The 13,787-nt window shown below is 44.3% G+C and overlaps 1 protein-coding gene across 4 annotated transcripts in view; it reads left to right on the top strand.

The window, feature by feature from the left end:
• Positions 1–13,787, top strand: part of UTRN (utrophin) — a 374,743-nt gene that overhangs the window by 8,637 nt on the left and 352,319 nt on the right. Inside the window, exon 1 of one of the 4 annotated variants that reach the window (XM_040553281.1) lies at positions 11,628–11,690. The exons of the other annotated variants lie outside the window; for them this stretch is intronic. The gene's annotated coding sequence lies outside the window, so the exon portion shown is untranslated. Of the gene's footprint in view, positions 1–11,627; positions 11,691–13,787 lie in introns of those variants that run through there. 4 annotated transcript variants of the gene reach the window in all.

Below are 13,787 nucleotides of genomic sequence, written 5' to 3'. Positions count from 1 at the left end.
CAAATTTCAGATTTTTGTTCTAAAGCAGCTCTTCCAAAATGTTTTCATTTAGCCTGTAGGGAAGTAAGTGGTTCTAAAACTTAAGAAACTTGAAGTTAATGAATTCCATGTGAGTTGTGCGTTGTTGTTCGCGTTTGCTTTAAGGGGGGAAATAACTTCCATAGTAGGTCATGAAGGCTATTTGGCTTTCCTAATCCTTACAAGCAAAAAAATAAAAACAATAAAAAAGAAACCTGACTGTTCTTGGAGGCCTTCTGCTCTACCTGTAAAATGCTGGAGAGGGTTTCCTGTCGCTGTGTGGTAATAACCTCCTTTCAGCAGGCAGCGTTAAATATTTAATCGTCGTTTAAGGATAGTAGTTACTGTGCTTGCATAGTGACTAACAGTATTGGGTGTGTTCATCTCCACAAAGAAAAGTCATAACCAACCCCTTTTGATTAAATGTATATATGTTTATCTTCCTAACTGAAAATCTGAAAATTCTTTGGTTTAAAATACCACTTAATTTTGAGCGATGCGAACAATGTGGGGTGTGACAGAGGAGGATATAGCAGTTACCTGTTGGTCTCATGAAGTGGGTGGGCTTTGGTGGATGATCACCCCCAGATTGCCTGCAGTCAGAGTTCATTTTGGCACTTACACCTGAAGTGGGAGATGTATTCCCTCTCAGGTAAACTGAACCCTGTGCCAGAAATGCAGTGGGAAAAGTGAGGTCCTGTGGTCTGGCCTGCCTGAGTCATGTAGTAGGACAGTCTTGGTGGCAGTGTGTGCTGTCCTCAGGTGTCACACACTGCAGGACAAGCAGCCTCCAGAAGAGACGGGCTGAATTAGAAGAACATGAACCATGCAGAAGCAAGCTCTCTTCTCATCCATCTCCCACGAGCACTAGCGCTGGTTAACTACAAGCGGTGAAGCTGGGATATTTATACTTCTCAATTTTATTCCCCACGTTACAGCCGTAAGGTATGATAGTCTGGTATCTGCTCGAGTGTCTAAGCCTGCCTTGCTCTGTGCACCTGGTTGGGCTGGCAGAATCTGGAGTCAGAAGAAGATGCAAAATTGTTCTGGAGTTGAAATGTTGTATCCCAGAAAGGGATTTCCCTGCTCCTGCTTTTCAGGTGGCATCTCCTCTGCACTGTGGACAGAAAGCAATTTAATGGGATGGTTTAAAAATCTAGCGACAGCGTGGAAAAAGTCATAATACTCTTTTCACACTGCACTCTGCTGCCTCTCCCTCTTCATCTCCCTGACCTGGCAGGCATCTGCGGGGAGGGGGAAAAAGCCTCCCTCGAGGATTTGGCTGCTGCTCCAGTTGTCTTTGCAGGGGATAATGCCGGTGAAGACCGAGTTGTTTGCCAAGAATCCGGTATGAATGTCTGTGTAGAGAAGGCTTCGTGCAAAATGGGCTGAGGACAGTGACCATGTGGTCTAGACCAGAAAATATTTCAGGTACCTGATGAGAACTCGAGAACCCGGTGCTTCCAGGGCCAGTGGGTAGGGAAAGAGTCCTTAGCTGTCCACAAAGGACCTAAGTATCTTAAGGCATCATCCTCAAAACTTAATTGAATAGCTACAGGTTGCTGTTAAAGCATGCTGCCAGGTCGTTACGGTGTTGGTACGGAAGTGCTGAGCTGCTGGAGGAGCCTTGTCCTGCCTGCAGCCTGCGCAGCGTTCCTGCTTCTGCGTCATCCCGGCTGTCAGGCACACTGACCGATGTGCAGGTGTCACTTCTTCCAAAACAGTCTGAGGTGGGTGGGGGGAATTTGGGGTGGTGCCCATCTTTCCTGTAATTGCCTCTTAATTAGAGCCCTCGTGCTGACTTGTCGCTCTTGAAATGCCAGTCTGAATCTTCAAATGGTTTTGAACCACTGACCATTGCCCTAAGCACCAGGCAGGAGCGTAGGGTGAGCTGTGGCCAATTCCTTGCGCATTGCACAGCGAGAGGATGGGCCAGGAAGAATGTAAGGGACTGGAGAGCATTCAGGGCGTTTTGTAGTAAGTCAGGCACCAAATCCCAACACGCTCTGGGGGGAAAAGCGTTTGTATATATTTCTGCACTAGAGATGAACTGCTTAATGAATGTGTTTAAGGCTTAAGGCCGAAAGAGGAGTCTTGAACCTTGCCCATCTGCTGAAGCTTGCATTGGGACATCAGTACCAAAATTTGGTGCTGAAAGATGCTGGTCTAAGTTGAAGAGCAGACTTGCAGCAAGCCTTTCCCAGGAGAAAGACATTGCAAGGTCATTAATCAAGAGCTAGAGGAAAAGGAGCAGTGGTCTCCCTTTCCCTGCCAAAATAAGACAACTAAACCAAACCCTTGTGTTGCTGGCATTAGCAGTCATCTGGCCACTGCTGCGGTTGGTGGCTGCAAGCACTTAGCATTACCATGATAAACAGCCCTTGTGTTGCAGGGGTGGCTGGCCTGTGTGCAGGAACAGTTCTCATACATTTCTGAACAGAAACCCAGTGCGGGGAAGAGGGATTTCGTTGTTGAAGTCGTTTGTCCCGGATGCGATAATGATCCTGAACTTCATACCAGTGTCAGACTCGAAATGACTGAGGCGTCTTGAAAGAAGAGGACCTTGGGGTTGTACATAGAGGAGCATTACGTCACCAAGTAGATAACTATGGATCCTTTTGGCAAGAAAACAGAGCACACGTTTGATACGAGGAGATGAGGGGGATGTGTTTGGAGAGCTGTTCCCAGGCTGGCCTGGTGCTGGTCAGTGAGTGCTGAGCCCTGGCACACGATGTGCGTAGTGCAGAGCTCGGTAGCTCGGGCCCTGTGGTGCTCTCGCATCCATCACTGAGCTTGGCGACTTGCTGGGGGAGGTTGCTGTCATCTGGGGCTCCTAAATTCCCCCCAGACTCATGCACTCGCACATGCCGTGTCAGTCAGGGTGGCTGCAGGAGGTGCCAACACACCAGTGGAGCGCCTGCTCCAGGGCGCTCTGCCACTGCAGCTCCTGGCTCTTGCAGATACTCCAGCGTTTCTCTTGAACCTGCCTTTTGCTTGTTCACTTGATGCTACACCTGAAATGAGGGGTTACTGGGTTAGGTCAGGGATAACTCTAGCGTGTAATCCCCACTTCTGAGGCAGAATAGACTTTCAGCAGGAGCTGGGGTGGTAGAGGCACATGTAATACCGAGCAGATCGCAGTTTCTGACTTTACAAGAAGAAAAAATAATTCAACCCCAATGCATCTGCTTTCTTCCAGGCAAAATATCACATGGGATGTAGCGGTTTGTTTGTTTGTTGACTGCACATGGTGTTGTTAGCACTGAAGAAGCTAGCGCGGAATCAGTGAAGGGTCCTACAAACCTTGACCTGTCATAAATATATCAGACTTGCTTTTGTTCTCCGTCTCCTTCCAGTATAAGGTTGCAGAAGTCCTGGGCTGTTACATTCATCCTTAAAGGGTTCAGTGGCCTTAGTTTAGATGATTAAATTCAGTTTGAGGATGAAGCCTGTGGTTGACAGTGAAGCCCTCTCTGAACTAGTCCAAATCTATTGAGCAGGTCCCTGGAGGAGACAGGAGCCATTGCAAATCTAGCCACTGGAGCTGGTTAGGAAAAAGTAATTCACACTGGGCGGTGTATTTGCATGGAGGCTTTGGTTTCAGTCTGATTTGGGCTGGAAAAAAAAAGAGGTCTTGGAATATTCTGCCTTGGAAGTGCTGATGTGTCCTTTCCTCCATAGCACTGCCCCTGCTGCTGTCAGGAAAGGGGAGCTGGAATGGAGCAGAGACCATTAGCCAGGTGCTGAAAGCAGTGTCTCTATAATGCTCAGATAAATGACTAACTGCTGAGAAATGTGTTGGTGTTTTGTTTTCCACACTGTTTATTGCCATCTTTTGTTACAGGATCTTATTATTGGCCCTGTTGTCTCTGGCTTTAACTTATACTCACATACCCATATAATAAAAATACTTGAAATTGTAATCCTCAGTTGAACTCAATTTTCTTGCCTGGGGGAAGAAGGAAAGTGATAATTTTTTTTTTTTTTTTTGTGATGTAATGCACAATTGGAAGATGCTGGGCTGCTGTAGTGGTCATCTGAAACAAACTCATGTGGACTGGGACTGGTGCAACCTGATGCAGAAAGTATTCTGCATAATTTGATTTGTGTGGGTATGGGAAATGGGAAGGAGGAGAGAGATTGTGAAATGTTAACCCTTTGTACTTGTTTCTTACAGCTTAAGTTACTTTTTTTTTTTCTTAGTTCTTAGTTAATTCTTTTTTCTTAGTTCCTTATGTCCTCTAAACTGACACTTTTTTTTTCCTCCTTTATACCAAAATGCACACAATTATTTTTCTCCTCCTACTGACTGGAGGGCAGAAAAAGGGGTTTTGTTCCTTACAAGATATTATGTCTGCCTGGTATTCCCACTTGCAATAAGGCTCCTTTCATGCTGCTCCAGCACTCTGAAAGGATCTTCACTCGCTATCCTATTAAGAACCTCTTGTGCTGCCAGAGAAAATGTAAAGAGGCTGTAGACATTTGGGGCTCAACTCTCATCTACAGGACAATGAAGAGAAGGAAATAATGCATTCTTGGCTGTCTTGAATTTAGCAGAGCCAAAAGGTTATCAGCTGGCAGAGTAGATGAGTTGTGATTATCACAATTTACGTTACTGGAAGTCTTTTAAAAAGCAGTTGAATTAATTATGTTTGATCTTGGTGAGAATCTGTGGCCGTTGAGGTGGATTTTAATCTGTGTCTATTATCTAGAATGCAGTGTTATAAGTAGGGAAAAATGATGTGTGTGAATTCTATAGGACTCTTCTCTTTATCTGCTTTGTGCCAGTATTGTGGCATACCTAGTAGAGAATATATTCTTTTTCCATTTCTTTTTCATCTGCTTCTCTTTGGATGAATAAATAGAACTCTGCTACTTTTTGGAGTCTTCAAGGTATCTTGTGAGCCTTTTTCAAAGAATGTAAAATTGTAAAATCTAATTTCAGTGAGAATTAGTATATGATATACAGTTTGCCCCTGCCAAATGAGGTGGACGTAGTTCAAGAGTTAAACCTCTTTTGTCAGGCTGTTTTCATGCACAACTTTTCAATTAATGCACAAAACAGGAACAATAAGGATTTTTCAGTGAAATTACTATTTTAAATAATGCAGCCTTTGGCTATCTTAAGCAAGCGATAGGTTTTCCTTACATGCAAACTTCCTTCCCTAGTAGTCTTCAGACATCTTTTTTACCCGCTCTTGCAGGACAGGAGTAGAGCTGAGAACATGGGTGGGTCAGCCAGGTCACGTCTTCCAAAGTCATCTAGCTCATTACAATAATCATCCACTGTTTATTTAAATAGGCAACCTACTGCTATACAATTTCTGTGCAAAAAAGTCCTCTGTACTTTTTGCAAAGTAAGAGGAAGCAGCTTTAATTGCATCTCTGTAATAAAGGGTTATGCATTCATACAAGGTGAGTGATTTTTTCTTTGCTAAAAACTTAACAAGAGCTCATCCAGTGATTATAATTTGTCATTTTCATAATAAGCAGAACTAGTTAAACAAGTCCTCTCAGCTTTAAATAGCTTCTTAAAACCCTATTTCAAATTTCCTTATGTAGAATAAACAACTAAATTCAATATGAATAACTGCATTTGATTTTGAAAAAGATAATTTGTTTTAAATTCCTGTGCAAGTAAGAAAATGTATGTATGCAAGAGTGACTACTTTTAAAATGACAACCTCAAGAAAAAATATACTTATCTAATGTAAATCTAGGTGAAATAATAGTGGAAAACACCAATCTGGCATTGAGTTCTTTTGCTTTTTTATCTCTAAAATGATATTTTCCTCTTGACCATGGACAAAAAATGTGAAGAAAATGGCATCTGATCTTACATTTTTCCTTCATGATTACTCCACTTTCCCAGACTCTGTCTTGGTATAAAACAAACCCGTCCGTTCCCAAACTTATTTTAGCTTTGAAGCATGTGTAGTTCTTGACCTGGTGATCAGCTGTGGAGGATGTAGATGGCTATCTTTAGCTGTTGAGCTTCCATGTTTAGTTGTGATGTGATACTCTAAGCTCTCATGATGGTCTTCTGGTGGTTTTGTTAGTACTTGAGGGATTCTTGATGTACAGGGTGGTCACTTTTCCCTCTGTCCCTTTGCAAATATTCATATGGAAGCTCATTCTGACACACGTTTCAGGTCTCCTTTTGATTCATTGTTGGTAAAAGTGTGGAAGCAGTAGCTACTACACTGCGCCAAGTGGACTTTTATGTATGCTCCATCTCCAAGGAAAAATTTCACATTCCTACTTCACTCTAGGTAGCTAAAAAACTTGGCATAAAAGTGCCCTGGGCTGGCCAGTGTCACTTGCTCTTTATTTTATTCCCTGCCCCCCCCACCCCCCCATCACAGTGGGACTTTGCTGAATTCTCAGAAAAACGTGTACAACCTGATCTTGCAGGGAGCAGAGTTAGTGCAGTGAGCTAAGCGTGGCTGTGGTCATGTGGCTACAGAATAGAGTATTGCCTTACGGCAGTCATTCAAGAATATCTTTGAATATTTATGTGGAGAATTAACACCATGGCATAGAAGAGGTTTGGCAGAAATTTTTTTAGGATCTTGCAGGCTGTTCCATGCAAAGTTAGTGGTTTCTTTGCAAAAGTACATATTTTATATGTGCACTTTTTTTTAAATATGCTGAATAAGGATGTCTAGAGTTGAATCTGGCAATGTTTGATCCTGCAAAGGCATCTTGTGTTATGGATTGTCATTTATTCTGTCAGATCTTCAGTTTCTAAACTGCTTACGCGGGGGAAAAGCCTTGTACCTCCTCCAGTGGATATCTATGTTTCACTGAAATTCAAGTAGTCATATTAGAGACTCTTTAAAATAAAAGCATTTATTAAAGGCTTTTCATAAATTGCAAGTTGGTCTCAGCTGTGATAAATGTCCTTTGTTCTGTTCTGACTTGCTGGTGATATTAATGTGCTGGAGAAGGAGAGGCTCGCTCTTTCCAGTTAAAGTGAAATTCTTCATTTTGTGGAGAGGTTTGAGGAGCGCTCGCTTCCTTCCCCTAATTTTTTCAAGCTGACTTTCTTCTTCGAATGGCCTTGTTCTTCTGTGGCACCCTGCCCAGACCGAGGGGGGCCTGCACGAGGGCTGAGGGAGATTTCACTTCCAAGAGTAAAGCTTGGCAAACCTAGCAGCGTGGTGGAAATCATAAAAGTCAGGAGAACAGAGCTGGCTGTAAATAAAATAAGAATAAAGAAGGCATGATTTACAGTGTGGTGTTGCCAGGTAGAATTCCTGGGTTCAGAGATGGGGGAATGCCTCCATTTCAGTGCGTGAGTCACACCGGGCCTATTGCCCCGCTTCACCCAGCGGGTGCGAATGTGAGGGCCCGGCGCCATGTGAGGTTGAGGGAGGAGTGACCCATGTGGGCCTTCTCAGGTGGGAAGGGAGGGCTGAGCTCTGCCGTCTGCAGGCAAGTAAATGTGTGACAGAAGGCTGGGATGTTGTACCCGCTGCCAGTCACTTCATTAACCAGGCCTATGCAGATGAAACCTGGCCTGTTTAAAATTTAACCCCAAGTGACGATTCTCTGTGGGCTTTCTAGTCTGAAAGGGTCAGTGCTGATGCATTTCTACCTGTTCCCCATTTTTATGCTTGGAAAGCTTTGGAAAACTCTTCCAACTTAATACAAAAACAACAATGCGGAATACAATGCACTTTCTACACCTAATATATCAATAATTCATCTTTTTTCAGTCTGAGTGCAGGTCTTTGGTTCCTTGGGTGAGTGACCCAGTATACTTTAAAGGCTGAATCTTTTCTTGACTGTGTTCTTCAACCTATGCAGCTCTTAACGTCAGAGCCATCTTATCTAACTGATCTTTTTGTCCTGATAAGAAAGGGTGTTCTTTAGGATGTCTGTGCAGCTGAAATTTGAAGTCCTAAAGACCTCTTTTTATGATAAAATTATAATTTTGGGGCACTGTCTCACAGTGGCAGCTGTTGACTGTCAAGGAACTGTCTTCTGTGCAGATGAGGCCTGCCTGCACTGCAGAATAGCGTTTTCTTCTCTCTTAATCAGAAGGGAAGACTATAAAATCAGTTTCCTGTTTGCCTCTTCTGATTGTCACAGACCTTGGGCTTGACAGATGCATGTGATGTTCAGGCTATTCGTAACTCAGATCTGTGCCTTTGTCGAGGGAGATATCAAGGACATCCAGGAAGATCAGCCTTGATCTTTAGCACTGCAGCCTAGTTTTCCTTAAGAAAACAAACAAATCATAAAAGAAAACAAACAGAAAAAGCTTAACGTGACTTCCTGCTCCTGTCTGTTTCATCACTGCAAATGTGGATTAAGCCTTCCATAATGGAAAGAAGGTAGAGGTTTCAAAGATTATTACGATCCTCTAACTTATTTTTTAAAATAAGCAGTACATGGGTGTAAAAGAGTCCACCAGGATGGTAACTTATAGAGAAAGGCAACAAAATTTAAGTGGCAGAACTGGCCCCAAATAAAATTCAAAATACAATGTATGTTAGGCCAGGATAAGCAAAGTAATGTGCTGTGTTGTACCCACTGAGGTTATCATAAGGATAGGGGAATGGAGATAAGAGCTTCAGGGAAGAAAATGTTGTTTCTGAAAAACATGTTTCACGAATTTTAGCCCTCAGGGGAGCGACGCATTTAAAAAAGCTCCTGTTCCTGCCCCTCCCTTGCATCAAAATGAATGGTAAAGTAACCAAAAATGTGTTTACATACCTTTGGTTTGGAGGTTTCTTCCTGATGTGTAAAACACAACCACAGAATCAGACGGTATTTTTTAAGTAATGGAGCAAGATGCAATGGTGGTTTTTCTGTCATCTTTGTAATGTGCTTAAAGATAAGAGGTGTGCGTTGGTGTATATACACACGCATACACCTAGATGTTTCCCTTCTGGGATTTCCATTTGGAAATGGTGAAATTCCTGAGGAGTTATTTGGTCCTTTCAAGTTAAGAATAACCATACAGCGCTGTGCGGATCTGAGATTTTTGTCAGAAGTCTGCCTGTAACAGGGTGTTTCCAGTCGTTTGCTTGGGCGGATGATAAACTCTTCTGTTCGTACTAATGCATTTGTCGTCAGTGCTTTCTCCATCTCTCGCTGGGGTGTGAGTTCTTGTGACCTGTCCATGCCCACAGAGACGCAACAGCTGGTGGCAGAGACAGCTTTTTTGACCTCCTGCCCAAGTTATTCCTATCTAGCCAGGGTGGCTTGGAGGCATTCAGCAATGGGAGTATGCACACATGCTCAGGAGTATGTGTGCTGCTTTGCTGGCACAGCTGGACCAGCCCGAGGGGATGGATTTACCTCCTTGCCATGTCCAGGTTATGCAGGGGGCTCCTGGGGAAATAGGGGATGTGGCTGAAAACCTTAAATGATAACAATTCATATAAACTTGGTGACGTGTAATCTTTTTTTTAAATCACCTGAAATTTGGTAGTTTTTAAATCTTTTAAATTTTTTAAATCACCTGAAATTTAGGTAAAAACTACTATACACAGTTCTGAGGTGTGTGGTTTTTCTCTTTCAATTTTGTGGGACGTGCTGTTGGTCCTGAGTGGTAGCTTTCTAGGTCGTGACTGGAATTCTTTCCTCAACAACGAAAGTATGCCAGATGGAGAGTATGTATTCTCTCTTATTCACTTACTTTAAAAAGAAATGCCTTAACTCTGTTAAAGTTAAATCTTCTGAGTCATCAGGAAAGAGTCTCATAAAGAGAGAGAAATTCAGAAAAGTGGCAGACGGTTTGTTCTGGCTGCTGGATGCTGACCTGAATGCAGGATCAGATCTTCACATTGCACAAGACTTGGTGTAGTAGGTGCAGACAAGAAAGAGTGTGTCTTGGCCAAACAGTTGAGGGAATTCAGATATCCAGCCTCCATGGATTAGTATTTATTGCTAGTCTTTTCCTGTTTCCCTTCCACCCCTGACCCGCACCCTTTCCTGGCCATCTCAGATACCTAAAGTGAAGAGCAATCTCAATCACTTCTCCCAACTCTCTGTACGGGTGTTGGATTCGGCTGCTCTGCACGCTTGGTAAGAGCAGCTCCTAAGGTTAATCGTGGACGTCTTTATTGGCTGACGTCCATTGGTTTCTCTCTTATATGTGCACCATCCAGTCTCTGGAGGCATGGGTAGATGATTCACTGCTGTTTTCTGATCCTCTTGGAGACAAGCTGATAATTGTTTTTCTGCTTGGTCCAAGATATGCTACATCTCTTTTGGTGGTCAGGGTCAGAATTTGGGCACTCCTAGCTATATTTTCCTGTCCTTCTGTATGTTGCTTTCTCCTTCCTCGCCTGTGTACTTCCTTGTTTGTGAGTGTGGAAGCTATGATTGAGTTGCTCAACTGAGCAGGGATGAGGGGTGATTTCATGGACTTGCTGGAAAATCTTGGCTTCACTCTAAGCAAGAGGTACCTGTGCCGCTGGGGGCCCTGTACAGTCTTGTGGTGGCTGTGCTAGGCTTGCTCCTGTGAGCTTGGCTTCATTGAAATCAAAACTTGACTCAGCCTTGAAGCATCGTGTGTGTAGTTTCCTTGTGGTTCCTGTTTGTATGGTGTTGTAAGCTAACAAACTCTACTGCGTGCTCAGTTTTTTAAACAACAGAATTGCTTTATGACTTCTTTTCTTCCATTTCCTGCATGCGTTCTTCATAAATCCTAGCCAAAGGTCTCACAGTGACTTGTTAATGCAAACATGAGGCATACAGTTGCTCTAGTTTGCCTAGCTCACGCTTTCATAATGGATTTTGTATATAGACACAGGGGATTTATATATGCGGTGATCCGCCCCTTTCCCTCCTTCCTTGTCTATCAGTTGCTGCTGGTTGCTCTGCTGAGTGCCAGGAAGGGAGGAGAGACTGACTTCAGAGGGCTGCATTCTGCACTGCATAGCTGGAGGGCACTTGGACGCTAGTGACAGCCGTCCAGAAGGTCTCTTGGTGAAGGTGATCTCTGCAGTGCACATTTTCTAGCTTGCGCAATGTAAAAAGACACTTGGGCTATCCCAAAGCCGTTCTGGAGAACATCTGTTCAAGCTGGCTGCTTGGAGCACTTCTGCTGCATTTGTGTGAAGTTGCCCTGGATGGGATCGCTACTTTGTGCGTGTGATGTTCACAAAGCCTTTCGAACATTATCCTGACTTGTAGGTTTCCTGACAATTGAGCCCTTTTTGGCATGGGATTTAATATCCATCAAATTTGTTACAGATACTGAAGAATGCCTGCTGCAGCTGAGGTGGATGGGAGGGTAGATGGGAGCACTGGGTGGGAATTACAGTGATTACAGGCCACTGCCAGTGTGCTGCAGTGGGAGCTTCCAGGGTAGAGCAAGCCAAAGCAAATGAAATGGAAACTTCCTTATTCTTTTTGTGGCTTTAGTCATGAAGCTTAACTACCACGTTTGACCTCTTTATCTTCAGGAAAAAAAGCCTGGAGTGGAGCTCCCAGTTTCCCTGTACCATTTTTGTAGGCGGCAGGCTGGATTAGAAGTGCTTACTGCTCAATTTCCACCTCCCAAACCTGCTTGGCTTCGAGATTGCTGCACCTTGAACCTCCTCACACTCCAGCAGCAGCAGAAACAACCTGAATCTGACCAGGCCTTGTATCCTGCGAGATCTTAACAGATCCTTTGGCTCTTCTCTTTTGTGACAGAAGATGGAATTCAGGTGAGGGGAAACATATGCATAAACCCTGTTATCTGCTCACAGCATCTATGATCCGTCCGTGGGGTTTGTGGGGTGAGTGGACCATGGGATCAGCCAGCTGCTGTGGCTTACAAGTGGCACGCTAGGACTCCCCTCCTGTTGTCACCGCTGCTCCGGCAGGACCTTTGAGCAGGCTTCCCAGTTGGAGCAGTGGTTTTAACTTGCGCAGCCTTTTTGGAAGCAGGCTGCTGCTGAGATTGGTTGGCTGAAGCAGTGGAACGAACGGCAAGCCGACTGCATCAGTAGAGTGCCCTCAGTGGTTTCGGCTGGAGCTGGTTGCTGAGGGCGTGGAGAATGGAATGGCCTTTATAATAACTGAGAGGAGCTCTGGGTGTTCCCGTAGTATTTGCAAGCCTCTCGCTATCTGCAGCTGGACACATACGCTTGTACTGTCCACCTCCTCCCTACTACATATTAAAAAACAGGGTTTGCAATGTGTTGGAGTAATTCCACCCAGTTCCCAGGGAAGGCAGCAAGGGCTGGGACAGGCCCAGGGCACTTCTCTGCCCTCATTTCTTTGATGGGCCTAGACGTGGGAGCTGGCAAAGCTCTCTGCAGCAGAGCTGTGCTTAGCTGAAACCTTGTGCTGGGGATGCCTATGGCTCCTGGTCTGTCTGGCTGCTGACACGGCATCACGGGGACATGTGCAAGGCAGGTTTATCGTGACAGCGTCCCACCCTCATGTGTGCCTGCCTGGCTTTGCTCGCTGATGGGAGTTCAGTGGTCCCACCTGGTGCTGCCCAGGGCACGTCCTGTGCTCTGCTGCTTCGCCTGCTCGTCTTCTCTGTAAGGGACAAAGCCAGGGGACGTGCAGTATTTACTTCCAGTGCTGACAGGGGTTTTTGCACACCTCGCTGGGGCTGTGCTGGGATGCGGTGAACTGGCTGCCTCGCTGATTTTGGACCCTCTCGAACATAGGCCAGTGAAGAGCTGTATAGCTCACTGGTAGAACAAGGCAAGGGCGATGAAGTTAGCTGAGAGGGAGGTACAAGGCTGTGAGTGTAACAGCACCTGATGAGCAAGTGGGAGTTAAGAGTGAATGAACTGTCCTGTGATGGGATTTGTATTGAGAGCTGGTTTTTTTTCTTTCTTATTTTAAACAGCAGTGAGGTTCTTATTTGCAGAAGGAGTAGTTGAGCATATGGAGGTAGTGAGGACACAGATAGGGGATGGAAAACAGCAGGGTTGGGGGTTGTTAGCTGGATATAAAGGATTTAGAGTCAAAGCAGTTTTCTAAAAACTGTCGAGTAATGTGGCTTCGTGACTGTTGGCAGTCATTTGACTGCATCTCCACCAGAGCTGCTTTTCAGTGACCTAGGGCCTTGCATACACTCAGTAGCACAAATTTTACCAACGGTAGGTAGTTGTTTTGATGTTACTTAACATAAAAAAACAAAAACAAACAAAAAAAAACAGTTGAATTACACCTGTACAAAGTTCTGAGTTACCGTAACCTTAGCCAGACTTCTCCTAAAATACTGTACTCATCTTACAATCTAAGCTATAAAAGCCTTTTTCATGAGGATCCCTTTCTTCCATGTTTATGAAAATCATACGGAATGAAAGGATTGAGGAAGAAGAGAGATTTTATGCGTATATGTGTGTTTTTTTCCTCTTTCTCTCCTGTGGCCGATCTGAAGTTGTTTTGTGATTAGGAAGCGATTCTGACACAAAACCCTGTAACAGGGAGTAGAGTGTGTCAGCACTGACAGCGGTTTTAAAACACCGCACACAAAAAAGCACCTACAAGCAGATTTTTTTGTTTTCTTTAATCTGGTCCTGACGCAAAGCTTAAAAAAAGCAAAGCAGCAGTGAAACTTCGTAATGCTTCCTTTATATAACCATCAAACTAGGAATGAGGGAACTGTATGTAAACAGTATAAAAGTTTGTATGAAGGTATAAATGTGTGTGGGAATGCTGCAGTTACACATCGCGTTACGTAACGAACGCCGTCTGATGTCAGGGTGAGTGCAGGTACAGTACAGAACTGCTCAAATCTAGGGCAAGCTGAAGGTGGAGTAACAAAGAACCCGGAGGGCTGCACGCTTGTATTTACA

This window comes from Cygnus olor, chromosome 3 (genome assembly GCF_009769625.2).
Source record: "Cygnus olor isolate bCygOlo1 chromosome 3, bCygOlo1.pri.v2, whole genome shotgun sequence".
Classification (NCBI taxonomy): Eukaryota; Metazoa; Chordata; class Aves; order Anseriformes; family Anatidae; genus Cygnus; species Cygnus olor.
This window is presented reverse-complemented; position numbering and strand designations above follow the sequence as displayed.